This window comes from Cryptomeria japonica, chromosome 4, assembly GCF_030272615.1.
Source record: "Cryptomeria japonica chromosome 4, Sugi_1.0, whole genome shotgun sequence".
NCBI classification, from domain to species: domain Eukaryota; kingdom Viridiplantae; phylum Streptophyta; class Pinopsida; order Cupressales; family Cupressaceae; genus Cryptomeria; species Cryptomeria japonica.
Genome location: NC_081408.1, coordinates 742,051,540 through 742,070,962, shown reverse-complemented (window position 1 = coordinate 742,070,962; position 19,423 = coordinate 742,051,540).

Sequence of the window (19,423 nt, the reverse complement as noted above, 5' to 3'; positions counted from 1 at the left end):
TATCGCTTCCAGTTGGCTGATTTTGGGTTCTTGGGACAGTGCTTGTGCTTGCCGGTTGGTTTTCCTTCATTACTAGCGCGATTCTTGGTGTTTGGATTCATCTTGGATCTTGTCCAATGTTCTTTGGCGTGTGGCTGACCTTCCCGCTGAATCGCATCACTTGGTTGTTATTTTCCGGAAAGATTTCGTAAATCTTAGGGCCGACCTAATTACACGTTTCATTTTCATGTATTGGTGAATGTATCCTTTGAGGTCAACCCGGATATGTTCCGGTAGGTATAAATATGATGTTATGCAATCATTTGTGGAGGCAGAGGAAGTAGAACTAAGAATAAGGATTTAGGTTCTCATGTTTTTGATCCAGTTGATTCTTAGAGTCCGAGTTGGATTGTATCTCGCTTGAAGCCTGCATGTAACCGGTTAACTACTAGATGTTCTTTGATGATAATATGATTTGTTTATGTGAATTTGTTATGTTTCTTTACTGCTTTCATTGTGTCTCTCTTGCTGCATAAGTCGGTTGACTCTTTTAAGGATTTTTACCGGTTATGGCTGCATCAATTGGTATTAGAGCTGGTTATGGACTAGTTGGTGGAAGAATCATTTGTGAACATTGAGACATTCCTCAAGGTGAATAGATCGCCAATTGGAAGCAGGTTGCATGTGTGTTCAATATATTGCCAAGGAGAGGCCATTGAAACCGGTAGTCAAATCACTGAGTTGAGGCAGTTTGCCAGAGTGGAAGGAGAGATGCCGTCGAGAAGAACAAACCCCCGGAGGGTAGAACAGATGATGGAAGACTTCAAGAATGAAGTGAGGAATGAAATCTAGAATGCTTTGCCTGGTTTACAAAGAAACCCCGATTCTAAGGAAGAATATGAGGAAGCGAGTGAGAGCTTGAGGAAGTTGAAGGACCAAAAGATGAAAGAGAGGAAAGATTCCTAAGAGAAATGGTGCAAGCAAGTAAAATGCGTAAAGTTGAGGTTTCTAACTTTTCCAGAGCGTTGAACCTAGAGGATATGATCAATTGGATTAGAGAGTTGGAGAACTACTTTGAGTTTGAGGATGTCAAGGACCTGCAGAGAGTTTGGTTGGCACAAACCAAGTTGAAAGGGCATGCTGCCTTGTGGTGGAAAGAGTTGCAGAAAGATAGAGTGGAGAATGGTGAATTAGAGATCACTCGATGGAGATAGATGGTTGCAAGGTTGAAGGCCAAGTTCATACCAAGAGACTATGAAGTGGAGTTGTCCAAGAAGTTGCAGAACCTGAAACAAAGAAACATGACTGTGAAGGAATATACTGAAGAATTCTATAAGGTGGTAATCACATCTTGACATAGGGAGATTGACAGAGAAAAGGTGGCGAAGTACATCAATGGACTTGCTTTTAACATTCAAGATGAGATGAGTATGTTGAAGGTTTCAACAGTTGAAGAAACTTACCTGTATGCTTTGAAGGTTGAGGAGAAGGTGAGAAGAAGACAACCGAATAAGGGAAAGGATAAATTCAAGATGAATGATAGTATGAAGAAAGTGGTTGAAGAAGAGGAGACTAAACCTAAGTGGAGTAAAGAACCAAAGCATAAGACATCAAGGAAAGGTAGCAGCAGTACCGGTAGAGAATTTCTTGGCAAATGTTTCAAGTGTTGAGAAACCAGACATAGATCCTATGAATGTAAGCAAGGAATGGAAAGAAGTTGTGTGGCAAGTGAAGAACTGGATGGTACCGGATCTAACTATGCACTAGAGCAAGGAGAATCCCTTATATTTAGAAGAAAGGATACCAGATCTATTCAGAGGAAGAATCTTTTTCAGACGATATGCAAATCAGGTGGTAAGTGTTGCAAGGTCATTGTAGATATTGAAAATACTAATAATTTAGTATTTGAGGAGATGGTTGAGAAGCTTGGGTTGAAGAGGCTTGAGCATCCTTATCCTTATGAGGTAAGCTAGTTACAAGATGATCAGAAGATAGAGATAAAGGAGCAGTGTTGGGTGAGTCTCAATATTGAGCCTTTTAGAGATGAATTTTTATATGATTTTGTGTCAATGAATGTTTGTCATGTCTTCTTGGGAAAACCTTGGCAGTATGATACAAGAGCTATTTATGGCTGTAGAAGAAACCTAGTTATTATTGAAAAGGATGGGTAGAAGTTCACATTGATTTCTTTAAAGGAGAAAGAGGAGGTGAAGAATCTCAGTCCTAAGAAAAGTTGTAGGAAACTAGTGGCAGAAGTTATATTGGAATGTTTGACAGAACCGGTTGTAGAGGTTATACCGGAGGTTTTGAAGAAAGATCTGATAGAACCAGTTGCAGAGATTATATCGGAGGGTGACATGAGTTGGCAGAAGGATTTGGCAGATGAGTTTGATGGATAGATGGAACCAGATGATAGGGAGATAATGGTTGCAAACTAGATAAAGTTTTATGGTAGTACCAAATTAGAATTGGAGAAACAAAGGTAATGTGCAGATCTGAAGCAAAGAAAGAGAAACAAAGAGAGTCATAGGCTAGAGAAGCCAATTGAAGCACTGAGAGAGATAGAACAAAGATTGTCAAATAAAGAAGATGTTTGGATAAAAAATGAGCATGGGATCTTTATTTTCAATCCTTTTAGATGTTCATGAGTTGCCTCTCATGGAACATCTTTTTCTACCTAGGTTGTCTAATGTAGGAGCATCCCTGGTCGATGAGAAATCTTGCATCAACCAAAAATATTTCCTTTCAGTTTTGTTCTTGTTTAGTTCTTTGTGCAGTTTCAGTATTCTTACTGGTATGTACCGATAGTTGCTTGTTCTTCATGGAAGATCTTGTTTGCAGTTTCTTGGCATTCATCTGATTGATTTCAAATTTATAGTTCATTTGGGTTCTTCTCCGATCAGTTATCGGTTCCGGTTTACTATTTTTGGGTTCCTGGGACAATTCTTGTGCTTACTAGTTGGTTTTCCTTCATTACCGGTGCAATTCTTGGCACGTGGATCCATCTTGGGTCTTGTTCGATGTTCTTTGGCATGTGGCCAACCTTCCTGTTGAATCGCATCACTTGGTTGTTATTTTTTGAAAATATTTCTTAAATCTTAGGGCTGACCTAGTTACACGTTTCATTTTCCTGCATTGGTGAATATAATCCATTGAGGCCACCCCAGATATGTTCCCGTGGGTATAAATACGATGTTATGTAATCATTTGTAGAGGCAGATGAAGTAGAATTGAGAGTAAGGATTGAGATTCGCATGTTGTGATCCAGTTGATTCTTAGAGTCTCAGTTGGATTGTATCTGGATTGAAGCCTGGATGTAACCGGTTAACTACCAGATGTTTTTTGATGATAATATGAAGATTGTTGGATGATTGCCGGAAGTTATAAGGCTGTAATCTGATCTGTTTATGTGAATTTTTTATGTTTACTTAATGCTTTCATTGTGTCTCTCTTCCTGGATAAGCCGGTTGACTCTTTTGAGGGTTTTTACTGGTTATGGCTGCATCATGATTGCAGTCGTTGGAGCACCTCGAGTTCATTAATTGTCGTGAGCTAAAATCGCTGCCTAGCAAGTTCAGCGATTTAAGAAACCTACAACATCCAGATATGAGTTGGAATTGGTTGATAATGTTGCCAGCTTCATTTAAACAACTTATTAATCTACAATATATTAATTTATCTAATTTGTTTAAGTTCACCTTGCAGCCGGACATTCTTGAAACTATGACAAAGCTGGAGGTTATCAAAGTTTTTTAATATCAGGAGTTGCCTGCTCAAATCACAAATCAAGGATCCCTAAAAAAGTTGGTTGTGGGCTCAAGGAGATTAATGGTTTTACCAAATAACATTGGTCAACTGAGCAAATTGGAAGAGCTGATAATTGAAATGAGCCCATTAAAAACATTGCCACCTTCTATCGGGAATTCGTCATCCTTTACTGGTCTTGAAATAAATGATCTTTTTAAGTTAGAATCCTTACCAGAACCTCTTACACAAATTACTAGCCTTCATAGTGTGAAAATTCATGAATGCCTTAGCTTAAGAGAATTGGATATTCTGTCGGGGTGCTCTTCTTCTTCATTATGCAGTCTCAAATCAATATATTTTTCTTCTTCACTCAGGTTTTTTTTGAGATTTGGGTTGAGAAGAATTGAAGATACTCTTGTGCCAAGGATATCAATCTCACAACAATGCTGCCCCAGCCTTGAATATCTATCACTTTATGGAATTCACAACTTGTTAGAGATAGGTAGCTTGCCGATATCAGTGAAGATCATACAATTGACAAATTGTGTAGGGATGAAAAGCATTAGCGGTGTCTATGGTCTGGTGAAGCTTGAGAAGCCGGTTATAAAATGGCTTCCAAATTTACAAGAGATACAATTTTTTTGAAGAAATGGTCTCCCTCAAATAATTTAAAATCACACAGAATGTGTCGAAGAGCTAAAGACAATATTGTAGGTCACTGGAGACGATGATAGAACATAATTGGTGATCCAGGTAGATCTCGTCACAACAATTATTGTTTGGTAATTGTGGCATGGAGGGTGTCGAAACCTTGACCTCCCCCTACAATATTTCCTCTCCACTGCTAATCCATCCACCTTCTTTGGGATATGGTAGGCGTGTTTGCTAATAAATGGCAAAGATCCCATAAACGATAGCGATGGGTTTAAAATCCGCCACCTCCGATCACCCATTTTCAACAATATTTCCAAGTGCGCTATCTATACATACGAAAACATTTATGGCGCTTACAAGATCTTGTTAAGTGTTGAAGGCAATAGGTGAAAATAGGGGTTCGGGTTTAGCTCGAGCTCCCTATGTTTAGCCTGTTTAAATCAACCCATACAAGCCCGGAAACCATGAATTAAGGAGAACCCTTAAAAACCTTAAGTCTGATTTTCAAATTATTTTTATTTGATTTAAAATCTAAAGGGCTTAAAATAGGTGATAAAGGGGCTTTTGGAAATATTATTGTTGAGATGCCTTCTTAGCATATTAAAATGTGTATAAGGGGATCTTATTGTTTTGTAAGAGGCATTCTTGAAAGAATTCTCAATATAAAGAGAATTAAGAAAAATTCTTGAGCAATTAGCTCTAAACTCAACAATTCATTTTTTTTTTAATGAGTTGAGTATTATAATCCAGTAGATGAAGTATTGCTCATAGAGGTTGTTTTGTTCATTCTTTGAGATTTAAAAAAAATAGAGAGGCAAGCTGAAGGTGTCTTGGACCTGTGTGAAGATAGAAGGTTGGCAAATGGATTATATTTATCTCCATGTATTATTATGTTGGTTTACGTATAACCAAATTAGAGATTCTTTGTAAAAACTTGGGTTAGAAAGTACATTAGTTATGCTACAATCTTTCCATATGGTGGCAAAGGATTAGTTTGCAATTTAAAGACTAGATTGTGATGTAACAAAGCCTATTTAGCTTCACATCAAATAATGGAGCAACATCGTAGTTGAGCGATCCCAGAGACGTAGCTCGAACATTGGGTGAACTCCGTTATCAAATTGGTTTCTGTCTCTTTCTACTTATTTTGTTGGTTAAAGTATATTGATTTCGCTTCATGTGTTGTTAATTAGTATGCCATTAAGTTGATAACTAATTAAATGAACAAAGTTCTATAATTTCAACGGATAAAGGACATAGCTACGCAATTCTGTTTACGATCTGAAAAATCTATAATTTAAATCAAACACAATGTTAATTGTAAGCCTTAATTGCAAATCAAGTGGTATCAGAGAAGTTTCACTAAAAACATTGCAAGTGCTAAATGTTTACTAGGTTGTCTTTGCAATATGGATAAAAGTTTGAAGTGTGAAAGGCTCCAGGAGTTGGAGGAGATCAACCAGAGCATCCAAGCAAAGAATGATGAACTTTGAAGACTGCTTAAAATTGCAGAAAATGAGAAGCAGAAGTTATTTCTCTTATTGGAAAATGCATTAGTGGAGAAAACTAGAGAATGCTCTTCTATAGGAGAAAGAAGAAGTCCTAAGAATAGGTATTCTTGTGGTCATGGAAAATGGACCAATTATGGTTCATGTCATGAGGATACTGATCTATGTGCCTTTTGTCAACAGTTGGAGGATTCTTCCTATGTGCCAGGTAACCAAGGTGGATTTGTGGAAGCTTCATCCACGGTATCAGTCAAAGAAAGACAAGAGGATCAGTTGGCAAAACCTCAGGAGGTGGACCAATGGACCCTACAAGAAAAGAGGTAAAAGATACTTCATGTTTAATTCCTTTATTTGATAATAATGAGGCTTCTTTTGGTGTTTTTGAAAAACATACATTAGGAATTGGAAAAAAGAACCTTACCAAGATGGGGTATAAAGGAGGTAGTCTTGGCACAAGTAGCCAAGGCATTGTTCAGCCAATAGAGGTTGCAGGAAGACCCGATTTGCAGGTTTGGGGTATAATAACAGAGAGAGCCTAGAAAAGGTTCCAAAAGGAAGCTCTTTCGAATATGACTTGAAACCAAAGTCTCTTCAACAAGAGAAGGGTGAGTCACCTGTCAAGAGTGATAGATCTTTCAAGAGATCCCTAAGAAGATCAAAATTTATGTCGAAATCTAGTGGCAACAGAAATCCACAAAGGATAAACCCAATTTCTCCACAGTTTTTCTAAACTATGCTACTACTAGTAATGCAAAAAGTAGAATATGGAATGCTTTTCCTTGTTCTTTTTGTGGCATGGATAACCATTGTGTTGCCAAGTGTCAAAAATAGAAGGAATTGTATAGGAAGATCTTGTCTATCCATAGAGAAACAAGACAAGAAGACCATCATTCCCATCAGGAAAAAGAGAATGGCAAGAAGGATTTGAAGACAAATAATCTTTGCACTTATTGCAGCAAAGGTGGACATCAGGAAGCAAGTGTTGGAAACTCCATCCAGATCTTTGTCTGAAGAGGGACATGAAGATTGCAATTGATTCTCCATTGGTGAACACTACGCAAGTGAAGAGGCTCATGTATGTGAGAAAAACTTCTTTGCTCATGATTGTAAAGGTGGAAAAAGAAGGTGATCTAAAGCATGAAAGTGAAGTAATTGCTTGTAATCCTAACTATGATATGTATTGGAGTTGAGGAAAAATCAACTCTACAGCTCCCAAAGATCACCTGCATGCAAACCTATCACAGAAGGAGAGAAGTAAAAAAGCTATGGAGGCCAGAATTCAGAGATCCAGAAAAGAGGAGTCACATTGATTGTGCAACAAGAATGCAATTCAATAGTTATAGTTGTTATGAAAATACAAAGAGAGAATCCTTATAAGAGGATATTCGAAACCCTAAAGGAGAAAACCCTAAATAATTATAAGATTCCTAAGTTTAGCTTAAGAATAGACTATAATAGACTAATAATTAAATAAATTATTATTAGCTAATAAAAGATAACTCTAACACCCCCCCTTAAGATGAACTTAGGGAGTAGCCAAAAAACAACTAAGGACTAAAAAAGCATGTAAAAATTGTAAGAAAGCAACAATGGGTCCCGACAACTATGCCTGATGAGGTACCCTAGTACAATAAAATCTCTGTAAAGTGGAGAAAAAAGAGAAAACCCCATGGGAGAAAAAATCCTCTTTGAGAAGAGATGAAAGCTCAAGTGAAGGACTAAGAAGCCTCCAAACAAGAGTGTTCCAGAAGATAGGAACATAAAGAAGAGATTTAAGAACACCACTTAAGCATGAATCAATTGCAAACTCTATCGAAGAGTAACTGTTGATCTGAAGAACTTCCACTGAAATAGAACATGACCAGGTAGAGAAGACTATAATCTACATGAGTACCCTCAAAATGACACTACTCAAATCAAATGGAAAACAAAGGCAAACAACTGAACTAGAAGATATAGATGGTATGAAACACCAAAGCTTGAAGAGTTGATCAATCAAACCAAGGAAGCATTAGAACAACATGAAAAACCTCCCCATAATGTTGAAAAGGGAGAGGGACAGGTACACTAAAAAGAACAACCAACAAGAACTGCATGACGAAGAACTAGGAACATCGAAGGTGCAGAGAAAGTACATAGTGTCGTGGAAGGAACACTCACTTGACACATATCATGAGGATAATGTCGTCAAAGGAACACTCACATGACAAAAGTAGATGGCAAAAAAGGAAAACATCAACCCTCCATGACACTTTATAAGTAGTGCATGTACAATAAGGCACAAGATGTGCAAGATCCCAAGTATACAACGCATGATGGCACTTTATCTCAGTGTGTTTGCATAAATAAAATGCTACAATGATTAGAAGAGACAGAAGACTAGAAACAAAAAAAAGAAGCCAAAGACGAGACATCCTACTCAAAGAAAGAGATCCCAGGACCTAAAACATCTAAGAGATTCACCAGAGTGCTGAAAAGAAAAAAACTGAATAAAATATACTTGGAGAAGAATCTGGAAAGAACACTCATATGACTAGAAATTATAGAGAAAAAGCTTTCCAACAATATAAAGTTTTTGAAAAATGGAGTTCAGATGCTCAAGTGATGTCTCCTGGAGTGCAAAATGGAACCTCTAACTTTGACAATAGAAAACATCATCAAAAAAGAAAAATTAGAAGATCAAACCTCTAGATCTGAATAGAGCTCGGAAAGAGCTTTTCGACGATACAAGGTTTTTGAAAAAGCACCTCTGTGTGACCAAGTTACGACCAAAAGAAAAAAACCCCTCTTATAGGGCATAAAGAGGGTTTGAGTCTGATAGTTTTGATACTAAATATAAGTACAGATCCAATAGCCAACAAGATGAGAGGGGGGGGGGGTGAATCATACAAACTTAATCATCCATAAAAACATCAGATTCAACCTCGGTAACATATATATCGGTCATATAACCAAAAATTGTCAAACATGCAAACTCAAAAGCATATGAACAATATAAACCTCATAACACCAGATTTAACGTGGAAACCCAAATAGGGAAAAACCACTGTGGGATTTTAGACCCACTAAGAAATATACTCTTCTAGAGTATGCTCGGTTAAAAGCAAATCTTGTTAAAGATTACAAACACATTGCTAGATGTGACCCGGTTAAGGGATTTCCCTCAGATCTGTTAGGATCTTCACTTTGTTAGAAGTGACCTTGTCAAAGGATTTCAAACACTCAATCAGAATGTCACCTTGCTAGAGGATTTACATATAAGACTGTTAAGTCCACTCGGTTAAGAGATTTTCTGTCACTTTCACAAAATAACAGTAATAAAAATCTATCTGCAACTTCACATCTAAAATGCTAAAGCAGATTCCTATTTGTTCAATACAATCTAGACATAGAACTAATCTTGTCTATCTACTGGGCATCAATACTTTGTTATTATAACAGGTCTTCAAGCTTCTATGCTTGGTAATCACTATGTAGCATCCCTGTGCATACACTTGCCTGCATGCCTTGTTTATCAACAATTTCCTATTTATAAAAAATCTTCTAACCGCTTAATCTTCTTGATCACATTTTCCATGATCAATCATAGCCATCAGATCTTCAATCTTGTCTAGATTCATTGTATCTTTCAATCTGAAAACATTTTACCCCACCTTGGAACTTGCATATTCACCTTGGAACTTGTGTTAGGGTAATGCGGTTCAATCTGAGCTATAGATCTTCTTGCCGACTTTCCATTGCCTTAGATTCGTTAACAAACTTCTTCCACGACTTACCAATCATTGATCCGCTCTAGCTCATCAACTTCTTTCATTAAATATCACATGTAAACATTTAATGCATTTTGTTATAGCTCAGTTGTAACTCGGTGAATACTAAACTTCACTCGGTAGACATTTTGCCTTCATTAACCGATAGCGATAACCTTAGGGTTTACCGACTAGGTTCTTTTCTTGATAACATAGTATAGTATTAACCTTTACATTTTACAACATATGTATGATGTTAAAACAATCTAAAACATCATGATCTCGTCATTTTCTGACTTGGTAGTAGTTGCCCATTGAATAACTTATCCCCTTATTCATCATATTCTTTCCTGTGTCTTTTATCGACTTCTTTATAATCTTCATATCATACTTCTCAAGATATGGCAACATCATAATGAATTAGAAAATCAATTTCTTGACATCAATGACAAAATAATAATATCAAGATAGTAAAACATCTTTAATCAATTATGTCCATAATCATCAACAACCTTCTGAATATCCTTATTGAAATGACAACAATCTTTCATTGTCTGTTATAATGTAATATTGCCAACACAAGTTACGACCAAAAGAAAAAAACCCCTCTTATAGGGCATAAAGAGAGTTTAAATTTTTATTTATTATTATTTTTTTGACGCATTTGCAGGTATAGCCGTATGGATTTTCATGCCTCAAAAAACATGCCAATAAAAAATCATGCCCCAGATGCCCTTGTCACTGAAATAGGTTGAATTATATATGAAAATTTGTGGAAATGGTATCCTAAATCTAATCATGAGGTCCTTTTGGACCCAAAATGTACCGAAAAATCAGCTACCCCCAGAAATGGAAAAAAAACTGCATAAACCCCCAAAACACAGATTTGAAGAACAAGGCCCAAAATCTCTCGTGAAGAGAGCAGGGGCATGCAGATCTGGAGTTCTAATACCATATTTGAGTTGAGAAAAAATCAACTCTACAGCTCCCAAAGATCACCTGCATGCAAACCTGTCACATAAGGAGAGAAGTAAAAAAGCTATGGAGGCTAGAATTCAGAGATCCACAAAAGAGGAGTCATATTGATTGTGCAACAAGAATGCAATTCCATAATACAATTGTTATGCAAATACAAAGAGAGAATCCTTATAAGAGGATACTCGAAACCCTAAAGGAGAAAACCCTAAATAATTATAATATTCCTAAGTTTAGCTTAAGCATAGAGTATAATAGACTAATAATTATTAGCTAATAAAAGATAACTCTAACAATATGTTTCATTAATCATCAGCACTGCAACATGAGAATTTGTCGTGGGAACCTGTCAAGAGGATTAAAAGTGTTGTTAGCTCATTGTCATTAATATCCTTGTATTTATTATTACTGCTAATGGGCTGTACATGCATAGTAGTTGGTATAATGAATGCAGAAGGATGTGGGAAAATGCATATGAGTAGCAATATGATTTCAGTTGTCATAATTATTGTTGCACAATTTTTTGATGAAGAAGGTGAACACAAAATAGGGTGGACAAATACTAGACATGTGCAGAGGTGTTTCCCTCACTTGGTGTCTGATTAAGAACCTTTTGGAGGTCCAAAATCCTCTTAGTGGGAATGATTGATCTAGATGGATCTCATCACAACAATTATTGTTTAGTAAAAGGGGCATGGAGGGGGTCGAATCCTTGACCTCCCCCTACAATATTTTCTCTCCACCGCTAAGCCATCTGCCTTCTTTGGGATATGGTAGGTGTGTTTGCTAATAAATGGAAAAGATCCAAAATTGGTGGCGATGGGTTTTTAACCCACCACCACTGATCACCCTTTTTCAACAATTTTCCAAGTGTGCTATCCATATATCCACAAACATTTATGGTACTTACAAGGTCTTGTTAAGTGATGAAGGCAATACGTGAAAATAGGGTTTTGGGTTTAGCTCGAGCACTCTATGTATAGCCTAGTTAAATCAATCCATATAAGCCCGAAAACCATGAATTAGGGAGGACCCTTAAAAGCCTTAAGTCCGATTTTCAAATGATCTTTATTTGATTAAAATATAAAGGGCATAAAATATGTGATAAAGGGGATTTTGGAAATATTATTGTTGAGATCCCTTCTTAACAAATTAAAATGTATATAAGGGGATCGTATTGCTTTGTAAGAGGAATTCTCAAAAGAATTCTTAGTATAAAGAGAATTAAGAAAAACTCTTGATCATTGAGCTCTAAACTCAACAACTCATTTTTTTTAAGAGTTGAGCATTGTAATCGATCAGATGTAGTATTGGTCATAGAGGTTGTTTTGTCCGTTCTTCGAGATTGAAGAGAAAAAAAGAGGCAAGCTGAAGGCGTCTTGGACCTACGTGTATATTGAAGATTTGAAAATGGATTATGTTTATCTCCATGTAATATTATGTTGGTTTATGTATATGAAAATTAGAGATTCTTTGTAAAAACCTAGGTTAGAAAGTACATTAGTTATGCTACAATATTTCCATATGGTAGCAAAGGATTAGTTTGCAATTTGAATACGAGATTGTTATGTAAAAAAGCCTATTGAGCTTTGCATAAGACAATGGAGCAGCATCACAGTTGAGCGAGCCTAGAGACGTAGTCTGAACATTGGGTGAACTCTGTTATCAAATTGGTTTCTGTCTCTTTCTACTTATTATGTTGGCTAAATTATATTGATTTTGCTTCATGTGTTTTTAATTAGTATGTCATTAAGTTGATAACTAAATAAATGAACGAAGTTCTATAATTTCAATGGATAAAGGACATAGCTACGCAATTTTGTTTTACGATTAGGAAAATTTTTAATTTAAATTAAGCACGGTGTTATTTGTAAGCCTTAATTACAAATCAAGTGGTATCAAAGCAGTTTAATTGAAAAAATTGGAAGAGGTGGATGTTTACCAGGTTGTCTTTGCAATATGAGTAAAAGGTTGAAGCGTGAAAGGCTCTGGGAATTGGAGGAGATCAACAAGAGCATCCAAGCAGAGAATGTTGAACTTCGAAGATTGCTTGAAATTGCAGAAAATGAGAAGCAAAAGTTACATCTCTTATTGACAAATGCTTTAGTGGAGAAAAATAGAGAATGCTCTGCTATAGGACAAACAAGAAGTCCTAAGAATAGGTGTTCTTGTGGCCATGGAAGATAGAGAGAGAAACTTTGAAATTGGACCACGAAGAATATGAAATACTAGGTTTATGACCTACTAAATAGTGAATTTTATTTTGATATCATAAAGAAAAGACTTACACTTTCAAATTAGAACCTTGCATGAAAAGTAAAGATGGTTATCAAGAGTCTTATTTGAAAAGCCATCTAGATAGGTGCCTTATGAATTTTCATCATGTTGGATAGATGTTATGGAAAAATTAGTGAAATCAATTAGTTGAGTTTTAAAATCATGGAAAGTCACATATTAGTATTAAACTAAATATAATGTTTGAGAAAAGAGGTAAATGAACCAAGACACGTGGAAAGATAGAGAGCTTAGACGATATAAACTTGGAACTCTTAACCATAAGAAATGGAATGCATTTTAGTGATTATGCTTTTAATTTGTTTTGATAATTGAATAAAAGAATGTGTACTCATTTTATTCAATTTCTATGTAAAGATACATACATGTGTTACACCTTCTTAATATTTAATCTTGTCTTTAAATTGCTTGAAAGGTAGAAGTGAAAGATTGTTTTCTTTCAGATGTATATTTATTTATCCATGAAAGATTGCTTCCTATCAGATAGGATTGGTTTTAATGAAAGATTGATTCTTTCTATTTTCTACTTAACAAAAAGATTGTCTTCTTTAAACATTATATTTTTATCTTATGAGAAATGGGAAGCTAGAATTGAAAGTTGAAAGATTGTCTTCTTTAAACATTGTATTTTTATGAGAAATAGGAAGCTAGAATTGAAAGGCAAAATATTGTCTTCTATAATTATTTATTCTAGATTCATGTGAACAAAGCTACATAGGCTTGTGTTGGTGGAAAGTTACCTTCTAGGACGGGTGCCAAATGTGGATTATAGAGAGTTTTATTTTTCCAAACTATATTATTTGCTATGCATGGCATTATACTCGGTCGAGTAATCAATTGAATAACCATTAAAATAGATGGAATTCTTTTATTTATCCACTCTACCACATCCTTGATTGATCTTTCATGTTTCTTAATGGAATTATAAAAATTAAATGCATGTATCATCTAGCATGCACCAGATTCCATCTTGTCTTTCAAATTATTTTGCTAAGCAATTCGTGCAAGGTCAGGTATTCTTGATTGACTAAGATTTTTGGGGAAGTGTAAACTTCAAGGTTGAGTGGAAAAAGTGTCTGAATCTTGTTCTCATCTTCATGCTAAAGATTGCATTGATGATAGCTTGGGTTGTAGATCAACAGACGCAACTCACCCTTTACTTTGTATTATTTTTTTATTGAACTTACGACAACTTGAAATGCCTAAGTATTGTATGATTGAGATACTACTTTTATCGATTTATTTAATGAAGAATCTTTATCTTCTATAAAAAATTTGTGTTTATTACGATATAAATGGAATGATCAAATGAAGATATGGATGGAAAAGTGGAATGAAATAAACTTATTAACTGATTTATGAGTTTATTTAAGAATAAAGAGTATTTTGGCTATTATTGAAGTTAGCATGATTTACGTCTTTACATTTTCGTATCAAAGCACAGTTTATAACTCTAGGGCCTATGAGTCCGCTTCATGAATGAAGTCATGTGCTTGATAAATTTTCTATTGGATATCTAATGCATGATACTTACAAATAAAGGAGCACAAAGCCTTTTCAAGATGAATTGATGACAATGACCTAGGAGAAGGAGGATGGTTGATTAAGGAAGAAATATTTCCCTCCTACTATGAAATGAATTTAGGTTATTAAAGATGAGAATGATAAGGTTGAGGAAAGCAATTGTCTACTTCTAGGATGAAAGAAGAAAGGAAGCAACTCCTAAACCAAGAAAGAAGAAATAGTTAACCAAGCTAAGTAGGGTAACATAAATCCCATCTACCATTCCCCTAGGAGACAAGAATAGTTGGACTATCCTATTGAGGAGATAGATGAAGAATGAGCATCTCCCTACCGAGTCAACTATATTTAGTTTAGATTTAAGTCGAAAGGATGTACCTCATTGACTCCATGAGAAGAGATATAAATCTAGGTGATATCATTTATGAATGTAGTCGATAAGTAAAGTTGTTTTTTGCGAAGTCAATATGGTGTTTGGATAGATGGAGAAAGAGTATATTCTAGAATTGGCATACTTAATTGACACATTCATCGAATGATATTTTATTGAGTAAGAGTTGAGCACTTATATAGTAAGTTGTGGTTGACATTTAATTGATAAAAATGATGGTTGTTATTAGAACCTAGATGCTTGAGATGCTTGATTTATTAGCCTGATAATTATTCTAACTTGTATCTTGCAAAAGATAATAGTCCATGTCTATAGTGTATGGGGTAGGCACCATATGGATAGAAATTATGGATGATATGATGAAATATTCATAAGGCTCTATATTTTAGTTTGTGTCCTTATCTTCAAACATGAAATTGTAGGTACTATGTTTGATACTCTCTCTCACACAATCTGGAAAGATACCCCAAGGTGTTGTAACACTCCTTCATATTTGATTAGTCCTAGTCATGCAGTACATTTGATATGTATTCAGTTTAATGCTTTATTTGGTTTATTGATGAATTATTTGATCATTGATTTTTGGATTAGTCTTGACTTTTTGACTTGATTATATTTTCTTTTTCTTTTTCTAAATGGATGAGTCACCAATTTTCTATTTTGTGACCCTTGGTCACACTTGACTTAATGTTTCCAGATGCACATTTTATAATTTACTGTTGAAATTGATTACTTGTTCTCTTAACCTTTATGGTGGCTGATCTAATGTATAAATTTTTCATTGTCTTTCGGTTGCATATTGCATTTATTTCTTATCATGTTCATAGCAAACCCCTAATAGTATGTCCAAGAGAGTAAGAGAAGAGAGTGTACGAAGCATAGGAGTTGTGTCGGTTAGGGCAATAATACTATGTGTATGAGTAATTTTTAGTTTGAGTAAATTCAATGTGTGGAATACGAGGATAGGCCTTGCAAAGGTAAATATATCTATATATATATAGTAGATAGACAAGTTTGAATTAGTTCATCAATTATATGAGATCTTACATCCTTGGTTTTACCTTTGAGATCATGTGACCATGAAAGATGTCTTTTGTTAAAAGTAGGTTTTGGAGTCTTGAACATCCAAGAATATATGGTCTTTGGCATAAAAACACATTTGAGATAATTGAATATAAGGTTGTGCTAGTAGCTTTATAACAAATGTTATGATATTAGGAATTTTGTTGTTGTCATGGTTGCCTTGTTATTTGTTGATTAAGAGCATACATAGTAATTTTGAAATCTTATGGATTGATAGAAGTTTGAGGTATGAAGCAGGTTGAGTTGGTTGGAATAGTTGGAAATATAAAAAAGTCAAATGATGGGTTCTCATAGATCAAGAAATTTTATCTACCATGGATACTACAAGGTCAACCTGAGATAACAATTATTACAGAATCACTTGGAAGAAAAAAATTATTGAGGTTTTGAAAGTTTATATTTTGGATCATAGATTTGATCGATTTGAGATAAGAACTTGAGGGTAATTAAGAACGTCAATGAAGGATGTACTCACTTAGAGGCAAAAACTTGAGGAAGTAAATATTGCACTCTATTTAGAACATTTGGAAATAACTAGTTAATCTAGAGATTGTTGATAAAAATGTAATGAACCTAAGAACTTTGGAAAAGATAGTTGAGTGGCACAATGTTTAGTGATTGAAAGTTGAGCATGATCGTATAATAGGACTTTTGTATCAAACTTAAGTATAGGTGGCAGGAAATCAATATGAAATTTATTCAAGAATTTCTTTTGAGTAAGAGCAAGCATGATATCATAGTTGATTAGTGTTGATGAATAATGATGAAAAAATAATACCCTAACTAGTACTGAGAGGGGGGGGGGGGAATCAGTACAGACAAAAAACTTTCTCAACACTTTATCATATTAAAACAATGCTGACTGGTTGTCTTCACCACTAAACTTAACCATGGCTATATCGGTTAAACACAAATAATTCAGTCAGCATATAACAGATCTTAAATCTTGATGACTACTTCCTGATATAATCAAGCATGAGTTGTATCAACAATACCACAATCATTTAGCAATGCATGCATATTCAACTTTAATCAAAAACTACTCAATTATCACATGAAAACTCACAACCCATAAGACAATTTTTTTCAATGGAAACCCAAATGGGAAAAACCATAGTGGGGATGAATACCCACAAGCTTGTTTTGAACTCTTTTGAAGTTTTCTCTATTAGGAGCCTAGTTCGGTTAAAGAATTTACAATAAGGTTCTATTAGGAACCGATCCTGTTAGAGATCACCTGGTTAAGGGATGGCTATAAACCCTATTAAAGGTTACCTCGCTAGAGGATTTAAAGAACTCAATGAACTTAAGTCACTTGGTTAGAGGATTTGCATCAAGCCTGTTAAATCTACCCGGTCAAGGGATTTTGCTTATATTGAAATGGTTAGAAGACGACAGGTAAAGCTCTGATCTGATAACAAAGCTCCACTCCTCTGCAATCACACTCTACAGATTCCACACTCTGGTTTGTCAAGTATCTCAACATGAGAACACAACCATGTCATTTTCCAACACAAACAATAACAAATATCATCAACCTTATAGACAACAATTAGGTCAGTAGCATAAACCCTAAACCCTAAACATTTTAGGTTTACAATTACAAGTGGTCCAATCCTGACCATTAAATCCATTTCATAAAATGAAGCGATCTAAAATAGATCTCAAGTCATTCTCCATCATCCAATCTTCACCACATCTAGAAATCAGTAACCCATCAAGCACTCTTCATACACCACTCAGAACATCATGCATTCCTGAGGTAGACGTTCAATGCATTCAATCTTCACACACAAGATCTTCAAGGAAATCCTTCACATTCACATAACTGACATGGCACCATGAATTCATCCTTATCTCTTAACTAACTCATGACAAAATGTCATCAGTTGCACCACATAAGCCAAATCGCCAAACCCTAGAGTTGAATAGAGACAACCAACCGGTAGTCACACTTAGTGAACCTTGACTGCGAACCCCGACACCGGTTCACACCATCCTGGTTGACTATGACCACTTCCAATCTTCATACCAGTGCTTACCGGTTCACTTATTGACATCAATGACAACATACTTTGTCATCGTTTCATCATATGCCAACAATCTCCCCCTTTGGCATTGATGGCAATACTCAGTGTAGCATTGCTTAGTAACATATACCGGTTTAATTTCAAACGATCACCATCACCACCATTTGGACTAGTCACTGTGTACTCTGCCATATATCGTCATCATCGGCTATCTTCTCCCCCTTTGACAACAATGCCAAAGTGGAGGCACAAGCTTCCAAGCTTTGCTATACTTCTCCCCCTGTGGAGTAGCATCCTTCAACACATCAATCCTATAAGATTTGTCACTGTAGTACTTGATTGATGTGGAGCACACATCTTTAATATATTTAATGAAGGGATAGAAACCCTAATTCACCTCTCAAATAGGTAAATGTAGTCTTTGGTAAGGCCTTAGTGAATATGTCTGCTAGCTGCTCCTTCCTGGAAATATGTTCTAATACAACCTCTTTATTCTGAACCTTTTCTCTCAAGAAATGATACTTGAGCTCAATGTGCTTTTTCCTAGCATGCAATACCAGATTTTTGGAAATATTGATTGCACTAGTATTATCACAAAAAATAGTCATCGGTTCAGATTTAGGCACTTTGAAGCCTTTCAGTACATGCTTCTTCGAGATTGCCTGAGTGCAATTCATAAATTCTGCCACATAATTTACTTCAGCTGTAGACTGGGAAATAAAGCTCTGCTTCTTGCTTGTCCATGAGACTAGTCTTCCACCAAGGAATAATGCTCCACCGGTTGTGCTCTTTTGGTCATCCACACTACCTGCCCAATCTGCATCGGTAAATACTTTGAGCCCAAAGTCACCACTCTATGGATACCACAATCCATAATCAATTGTCCCTTTCAGATATCTAAGAATCCTTTTTACCGCTACCAGGTGGGATTCTCTTGGACTCTTATGAAAATGGGCTACTATGCCCACTGCATGAGCAATATCCGGTCTGTTGTGCACCACATAGTGCAACTTACCGATCATCGACTGTTACTCATTCTCATCCACCAACGGTGTATCCTCCTCCTTTATTAGTTTATGGTCGGTCACCATCATTGTTCCAATCAGTTTGCTCTCCTCCATGCCAAAGGTCTTCAATACCTCTTTGATATAATTGGACTGGGTAATAAAGATACCTTCCTTCATCTGCTAAATCTGTAGACCAATGAAGAAATTTATCTCTCCAATCAGAGACATCTCAAACTCTTTCTTCATTTCATCTATGAATGCATGGCTCATTTCAACATCTCCTTCGAAGATTATGTCATCTACAAATAATTCATGGATCAGAATCTAATCACCTTCAAATTTCAGGTAGATGTTGTTGTCCTCACTTGTTCTCTAAAATCCTATCTTCACAAGATGAGAGTGTAATCGTTCATACCATTCCCTTGGTGCTTGTTTCAATCCATAGAGGGCCTTGTGTAATCTACACACCATGTTACTATCTTCT